Consider the following 17,874-nt stretch of genomic DNA (forward strand, 5'->3'; position numbering starts at 1 on the left):
GAAAGGGTTTATGCATAAGATAAGACTCTAAGATATTGCACAATCCTGCATTCACAATGTTAGGAATATTCCAGTAAGTATAAAAGAGGAAGTAATTGTGGAATTGAGTAAGCTGGAGAAATCAGGGTGTTTTGAAAAAACTGAATCATCTGATTGGGATGTCCCCTTTGTTTTGGCATGTAAGATTAATGGACATGCCAGGCTTCGTGTGGATTTCAGAGAGCTAAACAAATCTACTTTTGCTAATCAGTTTCTTTTGCCCTACATTAATGAGGTATTGTCACTGACCGAACATAGACCTTACTGCCCAATACAATCAGGCACCGTTACACCATGAGAGCAAACACCTGACTGCATTGATTAGATACTTAGGCTGTTATCATTTTAGATGGCTACCATTTAGTTTATCTTTGGCTGCAGTAATGTTCCAACATCTTATGTATCAATTGTTTATGGATAGGAGTAAGGTCACTTTATTTCAAGATGACATCCTGGTGATGGGAAAGAACAAGAAGGAACATGACAAAGAACTGAAGGTCGTGCTAGGGATTCTGGATAGTATAGATTGACTGTTAAAGCACCTAAATGTAAGTTTGAGAGGAAAAGGGTAACCTGTTTAGAGCATGAAATCAGTTTCAAAAGTTTTACTCCGAGCGCAGAATTAGTTGAAGCAATAAAGCTTGCTCCTCCACCCCAAAATAAGGATGAAGTGTATGCTTTCTTAGTACTAGCAGAATTCTATTGCAAATTTGTGCACACTTTTTCAGGGAAAAATGTATTCCATCAGACAGTTGTTGCAGAAGATGGGAAAATGTGTGTGGTCAGGAGAGCGCCAGGAAGCTTTTGACAACATCAAGAGAAACATTTGGGAAGTGCCTGCTCTACATGGGTTGTATACCAGTTGGAAAAATGTAATTACCATTACTGCTCGTGGAAAAGAGTTGGGGCAGTTTTATCTTAATTTGATAATAATGGAACGGAACATGTCATTGTTTTTGCTTGACACCCACAGAGTAAAAATACTCCATTTTAGAAAGGTGGACCTTAGGGTGTGTGGGGGTCATCAAACACTTTTGACAGTTCTTTTGGGATACTAAAGTGATCTTGAGGTGTGATCACAAGCCTTTAATCAAAATACTCACTTCACAAGGCTTCAATAGTGTTTCATCTAGAATAACGAGTATTTCAATGCATCTTCTGAATTATGTTAATCAAGTCCAGTATGTACTGGATGCTCTAATAAAATCGCAGACTTCCTCAAGTGATTACCATTATCTACTAAGAAAGATACCAGAAGTGAGTAGGATGATTCTGCTGCTTAATTTACAGGGCATACAGGTGAAAGTATGGAACACAGAGTTGGAACGAGATGAGATTTTGTCCAAGGTGAAGAAATGTGTCATTGATGGATGGCCAGAGAAAAGAAACCTTGAGAAAGAATTAAACGCATTTTGGGATGTTTGGAACAAATTATCTGTGGAAAATGATTGTTTATTGAGGAGTGGGAGTTTAGTTCCACCAGGAGGTTTACATGGTAAGTTTGTGTAACCTTGTATCACAATTTATCTTCTTGGCATAGTGAAGATGAAAAGCAGGATCAAAGAATTATATTGATAGTCGGGTATTGATAAAGAAATTGAGAATGTGATAAGTGCATTAATTCTGATAAGTTGTTAGTCACATTTAAACCACAGTTACATCCCATAGAGGCATCACAGATGCCTTAGGAAAGAATTGGTGTGGACATTTTTGCTCCTGTGCAAGAGGGAGAAGATCTGCCCAAGTTCGCACTGGTGGTCATTGATCACTTCTCTAAATGCACAATACATATAGGTACACTGTTCCGAGACGTGAGGTCTTATTTGGACCCAACTAGAAAAGCAAACAACCAGATCAATACTTTTAAGTTAGAAACAAGAGCACTCGCACACCCAAATGGGTGTCATGCTTCATCATTGGGCCTAGTCCTCGCAGGGCCGGCTCTGCAATACCTGACGGGCCGCACAAGGGGTCTCTATGCCAAAAGTGTTGTTGTCAGACACAGGAAAGTTCTTGATCCCACATGCGAGTATGGCAAAGGACTGGAAAGTGTGAGTTAAAATTAACTATAGGACCTAAGATCAACAAGTGTATTTTTCCCTAAAGGATCTATGTCAATGTTAAAAGCAGATGAGGGGAGTGACAAGGAGAATGATGTTCCTACACTCACCAAAAATAATCTATCTAACTGACCAGAAGTCACAGTTGAAAGTAAAGCAGATGCTAAGAGTGTAGTGGAGTTTCTGGAAGAAATTTGTTGCAGGTAAGGGTTTCCCAAAATTGCCATTAGTGACAATTGGTTCCATTTTGTGTCTGATGTTTTCAAAGAAGTCATGTTAAGATGGGTTAAGATGGGTGTGGAGCATAAGACAACCAATAATACTTTCAGTAACACTTCTGTACTTCTGGTTCACCTCCCTTCCTTCTTTTGAATAAAAACAGCCTACTAGCCTGCCCAACCTTCCCATCACTCAACAATGCAGAGTTACAGGAATCTTTTCAGCACAAAACGATTTAGAGCATTTTGTCATACCCTTCCTCACCAGTCTTTGTTTTTTAATTTTAACTAAATCTCGCACTTTGAGTTTGACCTTTTTTGCCCCATTTAATGAATTATACCTATTCTCATACTTCTCCTGTGCATTTTTCTCTCGTCCCTTACCACTTAGGATGATTAACCTTCCATAGTTTGTGGCATACATGTATACACGAGTTAAGTATTGTTGTTTTAGGATTGTCCTATATGCACATGGTTGAGTAATGGTTAAGTAATTATTATATTCATTTCTCTTCCTGTGTTCTTAAGTGTCACCATTTGCATTATAATTATATTGTACTTTATGTTATTATTTTTTTACATTTATTTATTATTTTGAAGGGGGCGATGTGTTGGGTTATTGGAGTGTCAGTAGCCCGTGTTGAGTTATTGGGATGTCAGTAGCCTATGTGTTCTCAGAATGTCGGATATAGATTGTAAGTGTGATGAATGGAATGTAAAGCCCAGTGAGATGGTTGGCGCTGACATGGAAGGCTGAGCTGTGCTGCATGATGGAGGGCTTGTGAACTGAGCGGAAAACCTGAAGAAGGAACGACAAATGAAGTGTCATTTATGCTGCAAAGCAACCTAACAACTCTAACTCACTTGTTACTAGTTTTGTGAGAAATATAGAATTTGATTAGAGATAACTTGGTGCAATACAATAATTTAATTTGGGTTGTGTCCAGGAGTTTGATCTGTCCCATTATTCCCATGACGTGATCATTAATCATAGGCAATCTGGCACCCACTTCAACAAAATCTAGTTTTAGGTGGCGGTGTATGTTTGTGATCTTTGTGCTGTCACAACCCCCTGTTGGCAAGCTTTTGAATTTTAATGCTCTAGCAATGAGATGTGAAACAAGGGACTCCTGGTCTCTTTCTGGGCGTTCCTGTACTGCCATGTCACTCATGAGGTTCCAGCTAGACATATTGACCATAATTTAGTCTGCTCTCTTTTTATGTTTGCCAGAAGTGAGTCCAGAAATTGTTTTTGTTTGATCTTGTTTTTAAAAACGATTTTGGAGAGTTTTGCATTTTACATCCCGTAACTATAATATATTGAAGATTTCATAGGTGAGACCTATTGGCCTTGCCAATGCTTGTGATTTCATTTCAATTCTTTAGGAGGTTTGTTTTTGTTTTTCGTTTATGTCTTATCTCGAAAGGTACTGTCTGTCATATTTATTTTCACTTCATTCTATGTTATGTTTTTGCTCTTGAAATGCATATTAGCTTTGTCAGTGAGCGTTAATTTCATTGCAGATGTGTTGTGGCTAAACTGATCTTAGGTTTCTGTTGCTGTCTCAGAGTTGTAAGTAAACACAGATTGTTACAACTGGCTCTCAAAAACAGGTTCTAATGTATTTGTAACTACAATTGTATTTTAATAGAGCTTAATACCCTTGACGAAGCGTTGAAGCGCTTTTCGACAAGCAGCACGCTACTCCGGAACCCAAAAAGGATTAGTGGTGGATTAGTATAGGGAAATATGAGTTAATTTGAGAGGTAACTGATAGTTAGATTGAATAGATAATGGAGGTATAGAAGAGGGTAGAGCCTGAAAGGTGTTATTTGGGAGATCATAGTAGTAGGATGAGGTTTGGGATGAGTAAAAGGAGACATAAGGGAGGAAAGAGTCTCCAGAAATGGATTAGGGAGATTATACTAGTAAAATGAGGCTTGGGATGAGTCAATGGAGGAATACATGAGGGAAGAATTTAGAGAGGCTTGTTTGGAGGATCATAACAGTAAAATGAGGTTTGGGGTGATCAAAGGAGGGCTAGAGGAGAGAAAAGTCTAAAAAGGTTTATTGTGGAGATCACAGTAGTAGAGTGAGGTTTGGGACGAGTCACAGAGTGAAAATAGAGAGAATATTGAGAGGGGCATAGGGTGAGACATAGAGTAGTGCATTGTATAGAATCAACGTTCTTTTTCCTATAGTATGAGTAAAGTAATACATACATAGATATATAAGCACATAGAGAAGGTATACATGTGTAAGAAAGATAATAAATATATCAAGATTTAAAGTAGTATTTTATAAACACAGACTTACAAGTGTTGCTGTACTTTAAGATAATTTATTTGTGAGTTTTTATAACTACATTTTTTTAATGGTATATGTTCCTCAATATTTAAATAGTGAAGCATTTGTAGAAAAAATAGTTATACTATTTACATACTGTAATAGATAAATAAAACAGAGACCCATAGGCATCTATTCAAATAACTTATATGAAAGCTATTCAGTAACCTAGATACATGTTAAGCATAGAATAATATATATATATATTTAAACGTAAGTAATATATCCATTTGTTAAGCAGTCCCAGAGTATAAATATACTTTAAAACATATAATAATTATTATACTTATTTGTGCAAAGAAATGTAAGTATCTATATGCATGCATATAATCAGACTATGGTTGTTTATTTACACAGGGATATGCTGTACATTAGTGTTTTAGTATGGTGGTTATGTAGGAAAGAGACAACTCTTGAGTAGTCTTCTGAAGATAAGATAGTTATCTGTGGATCTTAAATTTTTGGGGTAATGAGTTCCATAGTTCGGCTGTTTGGACAGAGAAGCCTGTGCCACCTATGGTTTCTGTCTTGTATGGTAGGATTTTGAGGCGAGGTGTCAATCTGGAGCGAAGGTTTCTTTGTTGTATGTATTTGATGATTTTATTCCTGATGAAAAGTGGTCCTGTTCCTTGTTTTGCCTTGTGGTTGATACAAAGCAGCTTGAAGGTGGATCTTCTGCCAACTGGTAACCAATGCAGGGCCCTCATGCAGGGGAGATGTGGGATTGTGGCTTTACATGTAGGAGTAGTCTGGCAGCAGAGTTATGAATCCGTTGTAGTCTTTTCATAGTTGATAAAGATGATTTGTGGTAGAGGCCATTGGCATAATCAAGTTTAGACAGTACAAGAGAGATAGTAGCCTGGAACTTGAGTGGAAATCCGAGGTGGGAAAAGATGCGTCGCAGAGTTTTAGTAGTAATGAAGCTTGATCTTGCTAATTTGTCCACTTGGGTATTTATTGATAAGTTGACGTCCTTGATAATTCAAAGGTTTCTTTCTTCCTTAGATACTTTAGAAGGTGATCCCAGATCACCAGGCCAGGTGCATAGTGTGTCATAATTTTTCCAACCGCCACATGTAAGTATTTCAGTATTGGAAGCCTTCTATTTGAGATGGCTCCATGTCATCCACTAACCAACGGCTCTGAGGCAACTGAAGATTTTTGACGTTCCAATGTTTTTTGGGTTTTTCAGTTCAAGCAATAGTTGTGTGTCATCTGCATAGTTATAGCATGTTAGCGGAAATGCATGGATCATTGTTGGTAATGACTTAATGTAAATGTTCAAAAGCATTGGTAAGATAATTGAGCCTTGAGAGACCTCTGCTTTTGTGAAGTACGGTTTGTTTGAGAAAGGTGGAGAATAGATGATATTTGTTCTGTTTTGAAGGTAGGATGTGATCCATTCGAGAGCAGGCACCTCTATTCCAGCTTCGTAGAGTCTTTGTATTAGACAGTCATGGTTAACTGCGTTGAAGGCAGCTGAGAGGCCCAAGACAAGTAGTACAGTGAGCCCGATGCGGTCTACTGTGTTTTTAAGATCATCCCAGATTCTGTCCCTCTTCCAGGACAAAATGCTTTCTAGTAGTCTGAAAGTATAGAGTTATCTTCAATGAATTGTGATGTGGGCTAATGCTGCTCTTTGTAACAGTTTGCCCAGGAAAGGCCCATTTGTAATTGGTCTATTGTTTTCTTTAATATTGGGTATATATCGCTATATATATATATATATATATACATATATATATATATATATATATATATATATATATATATATATATATATATATGTTAAGAATGGACCATTTCAGCATGGTTAACAGGCGGTTTATTATCCAAAGAAGAGGCATATAAATATATATATGTCTTTTTTAGGTCTTTCGTTTCTTTATTTCAAATAATTTATAAACAATTAAATCCTTTATGTTGTTTGATATTTTTTTATGCTCACATTTCTTTTATTCTACAATCATACTATGAAAGCTAACTAATTAGAAAAGGAACAACGTCTTATTTCTTTTGCAAACTGCTGTTACTCCGGCACAAAACTCAAAGCCTGAAGGCGAGTGGTGATGTTATCAGCTGGAGGGTATTTCATCCTGATTGTACAGGGATCTCCACACTGCAGCCCCCTTCCTGCTTTTTGACAGCACAGAAATGCAAACTGAAACACAGATTAGGGTGCTTTTACAAAACAGCGGCCCTGTGTGATGATGGGGAACTACATCAGCCCGGGCCTGGGCTGATCTGATCAGGTCAGAGGGAACACCTGCTTCCTATTTATTTACATACACACTTTTTTATAACTAGAGCCACGGGAGGGGTGAGGGAGCGCTTTACACTTCAACTAACATACCGGCGCGTGGCACATAATATTGAACATAGCATGCAGTCGGTGAAGGGAGATTAGGAGAGTATCATAAATTCTGTGATCACATGGGAGATGGCAAGAGGGGTATGGGGACGTAGAGGGGGGCGGAGGTATAGTAACAGATAAGTGCAGGTTAGTTGCAGGGGAGAGAGAATTGTAGAAGAATAGTTGTGAGGTGAATTGGGGAATTATGGTGAAAACCGGGACTACAAAGGCACAAGAAAAAGCATTAGCTTCGCAGAAGAGCTCACCGTTTTGTGGCGCTGTAAAGAACTAGTGTTACTGTTATCCAACCTACTAGTACTCTTTTCATCAACTTCAGACGGATGAAAGGCATATAAGGCCGGTTTCTAATTTTTACATTGCCAGTCACACAGATGTCATTGTTGATTCTTAGCTGGCAGAGATACCTGATCAGCTAGGATAGGGAGATATGGACAGACACAAAGGGCGAAGTTGTCGACTGGACTATCTGGTATCGTGTTATTAAAAATGACCAAAATTGTAGTGTGCATGCTTTATCAACTGTTAGCTGTCTCTCTGGGGTCGGGCTTCAGAAAGGGATGGCACACAATTATTACCGACCTGTGGGGCTTATTTACAAACGGAAAAGACAGAAATGTGCTGTATTTTTTAGATACGGCACATTTCTACCCTTTTCCCGTAGCGCTGCTACACTGCCCTGTGCCACAAGGCTTGTAAAAAAGCCCCCTGGTGGCAGACTGAAATATATACAGAGGGCTTTAAGTGGGATGAAACAGGTGGGTGGGGGGCCTCTCAAAGAATTGTGGCCTAGAAAACTTAACTAGGAATCCTTTCCAAGAGTTGTGGCATGTATCATCAAGGATGTGGCTTTAAATATGTAAACTAAAATCTTGTGCCATATAGTACACTACACGACCAGTTTTGTGGTGCTTCTCTTTGAACTTTATCTTATTGAATCCAGACACACTCTAAACGACATGCACCTAAAACGGGCAAAAACCGGTGGCTTTGCTAATGCTTGTTAACAGATAAATAAGCAACAATTATTTTATCGTGAATAATCACAATTGTAAATGTTTCAGTTCTGAAAATATGACACTACGAGTTAAACATTACTAAGGTATGTGGAAAGAATAGTGGTCTACAAGATGTCTCAATTACTTCCACTCTTTCCTACACACCACATTCCTCTGCAATCTCTCCTAGAGAGCTATTAACTTGTTTGTCCTCACATGTTTCTGAAATCCTCTATATGCATATTTCACACCTTATCTCTTTCCTCTTTTCCTCTTTAGCACCCTTCTTTCACTCCCCACTTCAAGTGCTTCCTTGCATCTCAATCACTTCACCATCCCCCAACCCATACAAAGCATCCACTCACCTGTAAGCACTGCATTTTTATATCATTTTGCCCTTCTTTAAGTACCTTCTCATATTCTCATTAAATCACTATTAAAGTTATATGTGACCATTGCTTCCTGCAATCTGTAGAGAAAGAACTGAATGATCATGTACTCAGTGACAGGCATTGTGAGAAACTTGCACTGCCTTCACCCTCAGCTCCAGAAGTCTCAGTCGTGGCCTGTTATAAACATGCTCCCACAACAAGATGTCCACAGACACCTAGAGGCCAGTTCATCCTACACACTATACTAGAGTAATATGCAGCACAGAAAAAAAACTATAAAAGCACAACATCCTGGAAAACTAAAACACTCTTAGGGAATGCATGACAAAGTAAATCATGTGAAATGTAAACAGCAACTATATTGCTGACATGGATTACCTAACATGTTTTGCATCAATTGTTCCAAACTTAAACAGTGTTTGCCTGAAAAGTTAAGAAATGATTATAAGGCCCAATAGGGACTTTAGGAAAGTGCCCCTTTTTGGCATGGTTACCATCCCCCCCCCCACCACCACCACCAGAGACACATTTTGCCTGATGTTGATACTAACTTGACTGAATGTGTGCTGGGACCCTGCTAACCAGGCCCCAGCACCAGTGTTCTTTCTCTAAACTGTACCATTGTTTCCACAATTGGCACACCCCTGGCACACCGCTAAGTACCTTGTATTAGGTACCAGTGGTACCAAGAGCTCTGTGACCAGGAAGGGTCCTTAAGGACTGCAACATGTATTGTGGCATGCTAAGGGACCCCTCACCAAGCATATGCACACTGTCATTGCAGATTGTGTGTGATGGTGGGGAGAAAAAGGTAAACTCAACATGCCACAAACCACTGGCTGTGGCATAGGTAAGTTACCCCTCTAGCAGGCCTTACAGCCTTAAGGCAGGGTGCACTATACCACAGGTGAGGGCATAGCTGCATGAGCAATATGCCCCTACAGTGTCTAAATCCATTCATACACAGTGTAAGTGCAGTGTGGCCATATTAAGTACCTGGGCTGGGAGTTGGTTATTATGAACTTCACAGCTCCATGGTGGCTTCACTGAAGGCTGGGTAGCTTGGTATCAAACTTCTCAGCACAATAAACCCACACTGATGCCACTGTTGGATATGTTGTACAATGCATACAGAGGGCATGTTAGAGTTGCCTCCTGTATTTTACTCAACCCTTTAGTGCAGGACTGACCAGTCTGTGCCACCCTGCCACTAAACAGACAAGTTTCTGATCCTATGGGGTGAGAGCCTTTGTGCGCTCCGGGGTCAGAAACAAAGCCTGCTCTGGGTGGAGGTGCTTCACACCTCCCTCCTGCAGGAACTGTAACACTTGGCGGTGAGCCTCAAAGGCTCAGGCCTCCTGTTATAGTGCCCCACTGTACTCCAGCTAGTGGAGAGGGCTGCCCCTCAGACCAAGACCCACTTTTGGTGGCAGGTCCGGCAGAAAAATTAGGAAAAACAAGGAGGAGTGATCACTTCAGCTAGGACCACCCCTAAGGTGTCCAGAGCTAAGGTGACCCCCTCCTTTCAGAATTCTCCATCTTGGCTTGGAGGAGAGGGCCCATTAGGGATAGGAATGTGCCCCCCACCCCAAAGGGTGTGGGCACAGACAGGGTGTATCCACTCTCAGGGACAGTATCCATTGGCTACTGCCCACTGACCCCTGTAACACCACTAAATCTAGTACTTAAGGGCACCCCGGAACCTTACTCACCACATTCCCGGTGACCTCAAGAAGAAAGAAGAAGGACTGCCAAGCCGTCCCCAGCAGCAAAGACTCCTGGTGACAACTGACTTGGCCCCAGCCGTACAGGCCTGTCTGCAGCTTCAAAGACCCCTGCTCCATGAAGGCGACGCATCCTGCATCCTGCAGGACCAGCTACCTCTACAAACCCCCAGAGGACTGCCTGCCCCAGCAGAGGACCAAGACCTCCAAGGACAGCGGTCCTGTCCAGAAGAAACCCTCCAGAACCGCCCCGGATCCACGAGCCCTGCCTACTTTGCACCTGATGCCCACGGCCGTGTCCAGGTGGCCCACCAGTCCAGAGAAGGTCCCCAGGCGATTCCAACCTTGAGTCCACCCTGGATTGACCCCTCGTAGCCAACACAGCAACACCTGCAGCCTGACTTCAGAGGACCCCGCGACCACGACCAGATCCAATAAAGATACCCACCTCCCAAGGAGACACCCGCAGCCCCCTGGCCTTGTGGAATCTGACCGACAGTCCAGGAAGATCCAGTGGGTGCCTCCCCTATCTGTCCAACCTTTGGTTTCCCGGAACTGACCGCCTGGACCCAGCCTGCAGCATCTTTTGTGATCCTCGGGTTTCCCCTTTTGAAAATCATTAGGTGCTCAGCTCTGTGTTTGAACCCTGCACCCGGCCGCCCCTGAGCCGCTGACAGTGTGTGTTTGATGTGAACCTGTGGCCTCCTGGTGCTGACCTAAACCCCCCAGCTCGGTGTCCTGGACCCACGGGTCCTTACCTGCAGTCTGCTTTCTACCGAGCACCCCCAGTTCTCGTAGGATTCCATTGTAAACCCAACGCCAACTTTGACCTCTGCATCCAGCCTGCCTAGTGTCGCTGGTGATGCACTTTTGAGGTCAGCCTAAACTTTGACCTGTGGACGTCCTAACCCCCAAAGTCTGGAATCGTAAGTTCTGTACTTACCTGTTAACCATGTTAACACTTTTCCCGCCGTAGGACTCTATTGACTCCTATGAACAATTGCAGTGTCAGCTTTTGAAACAGAAAAGTGTTACTTACTTGTAAACTGCTTAATCTGAAAAAAAGAAACATAGTACATTTGATACATATGCTTGATACCAATTGACAACTGTACTTACCTGCAACAAAGACCTTCTGGTTCTAGAAAGAAAGTAACAAAATATATTTTTGCTATATAAAACAATTGGATTTAGTCATTGAGCGTGTGCTTCATTTCTTGACTGTGTGTGTATAACAAATGCTTTGCACTACTCTCTGATAAGCCTAACTGCTCGACCACACTACCACAAGAGAGAGCATTAGTGTTATCTACTTTAGCTTCTGGTAGCCTCAGGGGAACCCCTGGGCTCTATGCACACTATACCTCATTTTGGTGTAATATACAGAACCATTTACCTACAACCAGTGCATTTGAAGTTGATTTCTCCAATTTCTCCAGAAAATGTAGAATGCAACCTCTAACTCTGGCATGCAAATCAGAATGTTCAGGAATGAGGACTTTTCCCAGAAGGATCCTGTTTTGCTCATTGGAATATCATCCAACAAAGTTAATTTGTTTGGATTTGTTTAACTGTAGAGGTAGATGCTGTGTTCTGAATGGCTGGAAACGGAGGACTTGTTCTTAGAAGACAAACGTGATTTAGAATGCTGACATCTGAAGGAAGAGGAATGTATCCTTTCTTGGATAGTTGATGCACCTTATCCTTAAACGTTTAACCAAAAATATGAGCAGCATCAAATACCAAGCAGAAAGCTCTAGAGCTCTATGATACATCTGTATTCCAATCTCTTAATAATAAATTGTGCAATGATTCTACTGCCACTTCAGAAGCTGAAGCAGAAGCAGAAGCTCTCAACACGTCAAATGATTTTTTAGAGAGAAGTTCTATTTGGAGTTCTATCCCGTCTAAAAACTCAGAGCATGTAGTACCATCTGCAATGACATTGAAAAACCTATTGACATCTGAAATTAACAACTATGAAGTATGAAGGCTCATATAGGAGAGGATGAATTATCTTTTTTATCTACTGAATCTTCACAGTATTTTCTTCAGTCATTAAAGTTCTTCCCACATGACTAGCCACAACTATAGTTGACAGAAGTAACTTGGCATCCATGTCCTCTAAAGGATAGAATTGGGATTATTACACCCTCTGAGGATGCCATCCAGTACAAAAGATGTATTGGGACTCCTAAAAAAGAATCAGTGGTACCATATCTTTAGAAATATATTTCCGTTTTTGTTTGTGAGGAGGTACTGCATGATCATTATCACTGAATACTGATACACTAAACTGAATCACTTCAGCTTCCAGAATTGTCTTATTGGAAGAAACATCATTTTTTTCTTATCTAAAGAGATCAGTATCTCTAGAATCAGACTCATAATTCTGTATTTATTGTCACTTCTTCCACCATACCGAGATTTCATAGGCAAGGGAGAGCTGTAGAAATCAAAAGGAGTAGAGGCATGCTTTCGATTTGCTGTATGCTAGCCAATCACATAGAAATAAAGGGTAATACAGCTCAGCAATCACCAAAGATTGCACCAAAAGTTATCTTTCAGACGTATGCCTACTTGGCCAGGGCTCTATTTGAAATATTCCAGAAGACACTGCTCGCCTAACAGACCACCGTCTCCACCAAGTCCATCAGGGAAGAAGCATCCAGTGATCAAGATAGAGGCAAAAGTTGTTCGGGGACCTATATTTCTGACATCCTTGTTTTGGTCCAGATAGGTAACATAATAATAATAATAATAAAGCAATTTATAAATTGCATGGCTATGGCTGCTTCATACAAAGTGTCCCAGCGCTGGGATACTGAGTTTGGAGAGAGAATATGATGTCCTTACAGCGGAAGAGAATTTAACTGGATCCAAAGAGCTAGGTCGTCAATTTGTTCCTGAAAAAGGTTTGGAGAAGCTAACCAAATTCCAGCCGGAAGAGAATTCCAGATTTTTGGTGCCAGATAACTGAAGCCACTGCCTCCAGTTGTGGCTCTTTTACATTTTGGGACAAAAGCGTGTTGTGCGCTGGCCGATCTTAGGTTCCTGGTCGTAACATAGGGAGTTGACTGCAAGTAGCTGGGGCCTTGAGAGGCAAGAGCTCTATAGGAGAAGCATAGGGCCTTGAGCATAACTCTGTGCTTTACTGGCAGCCAGCGCAGTTTCCTCAGATCTGTGACAATGGAGGCATGCATGCTGAGTATGAGCAGTGTCCTAGCAGCTGCATTCTGGACCCATTGGATCCTGTTCAAACGGGAGTGAGATGTGCCCAGGTAGAGGGCATTACAGTAGTCTAGCCTGGATACCACCAAATGCCTGCACTACAGTTTTTCGGGCAGATTCCAGTAAGAAATGAAGAATTGTCTTCACGGATCTTAATATTCCAAAACATTTTCTAGACAGATCATTGATCAGGGCATCAAAGGAGAGTTTGTCATGAAACCAGAGGCCCACATTTTTTACCCTGTACTTGGAAGATAGTAAAGGACCAAGGCTGTCAGGCCACCATCTGTTAGAACAGACATTTATATGCTTGCCCAGTACCACTACCTCTGTCTTCCCTGCATTCAGCTTGAAGGATTTCAGGTCCATCCAGGCAGCAACCTCTGGCAAGCAAGAGCTAAGAGGGGAGGCCATGAGCTCGCTGCTCTGAGAAATGGTAATGACAAGTTGTGTGTCATCAGCGCATTAAATAAGGGTGAAACCATGTCCCTCAATGACCTCTGCCAGAGGGCAGACCTAAACATTGAAAAGGGTAGGGCTCACTGAAGCCCTGCAGGGAGTGCACCCTTGAGTGAAATGGCTTTTGTGAGACCTGAAAGGTGCGTCCCTGTAGAAATTAGGTCAGCCAGAGCGGCGCCTTGCTGCCAATATCGCAGTGCCCAGAGCCTTTCAATCAAAATGTTATGGGATACGGTATCAAAAGCAGCACAGAGGTCCAACATAAGTATTGCCGCAGTGTTGCCCTCATCTATAATCCACCTTGCAGATTCGGAGGCAAGCAGCAAAGCGAACTCAGTGCTGTAAGAGAAGCAAAAGCCTGATTGTGTCCTGGGCAGGAGCTCATTCTCCTCCGGGAAATTGGAAAGTTACTTGCTTGTTCACATGTTTTCCTGCTATTTTGGACAAGAAAAGCAGCAATTATATAGACCAGTGATTTTCAAGTTTGAATGGATCAAATAATATATATATTTTTTAGGACGTGGACCACCAAGGCGTGTTTCCACTGCTGAAGGACATGGCCAGAGGACATGGAGCGATTAATTAATTCATACAGAAGCAGTTGAATTATCTTGCAGCCCTTCTCCAAGATGGAAGGGGAAATTGGGTCTGCTGGAGAACCAGATTTAATGGCAGAGCATATGGAAGGAAATTCCATTGGTTGGGTTGGGCAAAATTACCAGAGGTTAATGCTGTCGGCTGAAGAAACAAACCATGCCTCCGGCACTGGATGATTTCTAACCTCCACTGGAAAGGAGGCATAGATGTTCTCTACTTTTCCACAAAAAAAGAGGCCAGAACATTACAGCTCTCTACAGAGGGAGTAGAAGAAGGTGAAACAGAAGAAAGTGAAGTGCCAGATTTAACGATCTGGAAAATTTCACAGGAGGAGTTATTGTGGGCTTAGATTTTCTGAGCATAGTAGTCTCGGTGGGACAGATTAATGGGCTGGTGGTATGCTTTTAATGCCATCTTGTAGTCCTCTCTACAACAAGGTTCGTAGTTTCAGCACCAGAGATGCTCAAGTCTCTTGCATTTCTTTTTTGGGCAGAAAGTACGTCCTTTAACCATCTTACTGATGGCTTTTATCTCCATGTGACTTGTTTGGTTGAAATAGCGACTTGGTCTAAGGCTACTTTGAGCCCGTTATCTAATTGTGAGCTGGCCTCATCCACACAGTGACCCAGGACTGGTCGATGAGTTTCAAGTGCTTGATTTAGCCTCTCAGGGGTCACTTTGGACCATTTGTGGGACCATATGGGGGCAGAAGCGAGATTCATTGACCTCTTATCGTGATGTTTATAGGGATGGCTAGATGATCTGTCCAGGCCAGTGGGATAGGAGGCCGAGTTTCGATATATACCAGGTTAGTGAGCACAGAGTCAAGGTTATACCCCATTCTGTGCGTGGGAGTAAGCACTAGTTGGAAGAGTTGCAGACTCTCCAGTTCACCAAGTACGGCTTTAGCTGCAATGCAGGTGGTGTCATCTAAATGAATGTTGAAGTCACCTAATAACAGCTGCTTAGAATAGCGCTTAGCTAGAGGGAACGATGTGTCAGCTAATAGAGTGGAGAAATTTGACACAGGAACTTGGGGGCAATAGATGAGATCACCTGACACAGTAAAGCTTTTTGAAAGAGCAAGAAAGAAAAAAGAAGCTTTGAACCCCTCAACTAAGAGTTTAGAGAGGGAGCAATGGAGAGCTCTTTTAAAAATTATGGCAATTCCTCCCCCATCTCCGTGCCTGCCTATCCTGCCTGACAATAGTGTAGCCATGCGGAATGGCTTGCAGTATATCTGGAGAAGTGTCACAAGTCTCCGTCAGTAATACAGCATCTGGCATATGTTCCTCGAGAAAGTCATGCATTTCAACTTTGTGCTTCAACAATGATCTGCAACTGAGGGATAGCAATTTCGAAGGTTGGTGGGGGCGTGATGCAGGGTATGTTCTAGTTGCCAGTGGGGTAGGTGTTGGTAGCAAAAAAAACGTAGTGGCTACATCTAGAAATCACGTTGCCAGGGTTAAGAGGTTGACAGCAGGCTGTGGGCACAGTAGGGCGGAAGCCCAGTAGATCATGTCTGGTGTATGAAATAGGAACGGAACTAAAAAGATCAGGGGTCCTGCCCCTGGCACCGTCTGGGCACGGACAGGTGTAGACGGCCTGCCTTTGGCACGCCTTCGGTGCTCCAGCAGCGCGTCTGCACAGCGCCCTTGCCTGTGTAGAAAGTTCTCATGAACACTAGACCCGTAATCTAAGACAGTGGCCTGAACCAGGACAGCCAGGAGGATGCTAGCCATACCAGCCTCATTATGGCACCCAGCTTAGGGTGGGAGGGTCATTTTCTGGTATTTTATGTTTCTGGAAGTAGGATTTAACTTGAAAGTAATGACGAAGATAATTTTCTGGTATTTTATGTTTCTGGAAGTAGGATTTAACTGGAAAGTAATGACGAAGATGAGGACGAGGGACATAGAAGTAATGCCACTTTGGCTCATTGCATTTGCATAACTGCCTAAAAAGACCACTTCAGTGCTAGGGCTGGTGGGCTAATACTTTACTTTGCCAGTTCTATTCCCTTTGAATTTCTTAATGTTTTAAATCCTTATTGCTTAAACAAGGTTTCTGGGTTACAGTAATTAAAAAGCAATAGCACCTGTTCCTTGTGCAAAGAAGCACTACATTTTCTTGTGATGTGCATTAAAACTAAAAAAAAGGTGTTGGTGGCTAAACAAACCATCGTGGGGCTTTGGGGGGGAGGCATTATTCTTAAAACCTCTACGTGGCTGCAGAGAATTTGGCAGCTTTTAGCCAATGAAGAAATAGCATATGGCATGCAATGGGCCTCTGACAAATTCTCAAGACGAGGGGCCCTATTCTTGAGAGCCTCAGCCCAGCAATAGAGACCTCACATGTCTGGGCTGCCTTGCGGCACTAGGTCAATTGCGTCACTATAGGTGAGGCATGATTGTAATGGGGCTGGAGCACACTAAGCTACTGCTTCTCTTACTCATTACAAAGGCATGGTGGCGACATGGGGGGCGGTGGATAATGTTGGGGATCACTCATACCACAAGGTGTGGATTGTATGCCCCCCTTATTGTTGTATATGGAAAACACAATAAAAATGATTGAAACACAAAAAAGGGTTTAGATGTACAACTGCCTTCTAGGAAGCATCTATACTGTACTATTAAAATTAAATGTCACATTTTGTATTGCAAGCATATGGTCCCCCTTTTAGGCGATGGCAGGTTTTCTTTTTTTCTTCTTTTTGTTTTTGTGACGTCTGCAATTTGCAGTTGCATTTGCTTTTAATCATTTTCAAGACAAACAAAAAAAAGAAAACCAACGTACCAGCTTGCCAAGGTCAAACTTGCTGTCTTCCCAAATGCTTTTGTAAAAGTCTGAAAGCTCAGAAAAGAACAGAATTCCTGGAAACGAGTAATTCAACTTTGAGGCCTTTCCATGCAGCTTGAACTGCTCATGCGTATCAGGCATTTGAACTGCAGCTCATTTGTTAGTTCGTGCTCCACTGAGCTTCGCGGTTTGAAGGTAATTAAATCAGCTCACGCTGCTTTGGAGCTGTGCAGATTCCTGAAGTTCTATATTGTAGTACAAGGGGATGTCAGAACAACTTGAAAATGAACGAACAATATAAAAGCGTTAATTCAGCTTTGATACAAGTGACTCAGGCCAGTACAATTCACAAGACACAGTAAATCTGCTGGAAAACATGGCCATGGCGGGCAGCACATTCTTGGAGTATTACTTAATACCGCGCGTGCTTTTATCTGAGGTAGGTCAAAGGGCAATTCGTTCCAGACTCACCAAAGCACCATAATCCCTTAGTCATGCGCCGCCTTCCGTGGTCATGGCAATGTCGTCAGCCTGAGTTTAAAGCTGTGCAGGGGATTTTCGTGTCATCTCGTGTTTGATTTCGGCAGTGGGGATGTGCACGTGACACGAGATCAACCTCTCAGTAAATCACTTTTG

The 17,874-nt window shown here is 42.1% G+C and overlaps 1 long non-coding RNA gene across 1 annotated transcript in view; it reads right to left on the reverse strand.

Annotated features, from left to right (window-relative positions):
• The window catches only part of LOC138283265 (uncharacterized), a 33,877-nt gene extending 16,531 nt beyond the window's left edge, over positions 1 to 17,346 (reverse strand). Inside the window, exon 1 of the long non-coding RNA XR_011201160.1 lies at positions 17,236 to 17,346. This is a non-coding gene — a long non-coding RNA (uncharacterized lncRNA). The remainder of the gene's footprint in view (positions 1 to 17,235) is intronic.
• Between the last annotated feature and the right edge of the window lie 528 nt (positions 17,347 to 17,874).

This window comes from Pleurodeles waltl, chromosome 3_1, assembly GCF_031143425.1.
Source record: "Pleurodeles waltl isolate 20211129_DDA chromosome 3_1, aPleWal1.hap1.20221129, whole genome shotgun sequence".
In the NCBI taxonomy this organism is placed as follows: Eukaryota; Metazoa; Chordata; class Amphibia; order Caudata; family Salamandridae; genus Pleurodeles; species Pleurodeles waltl.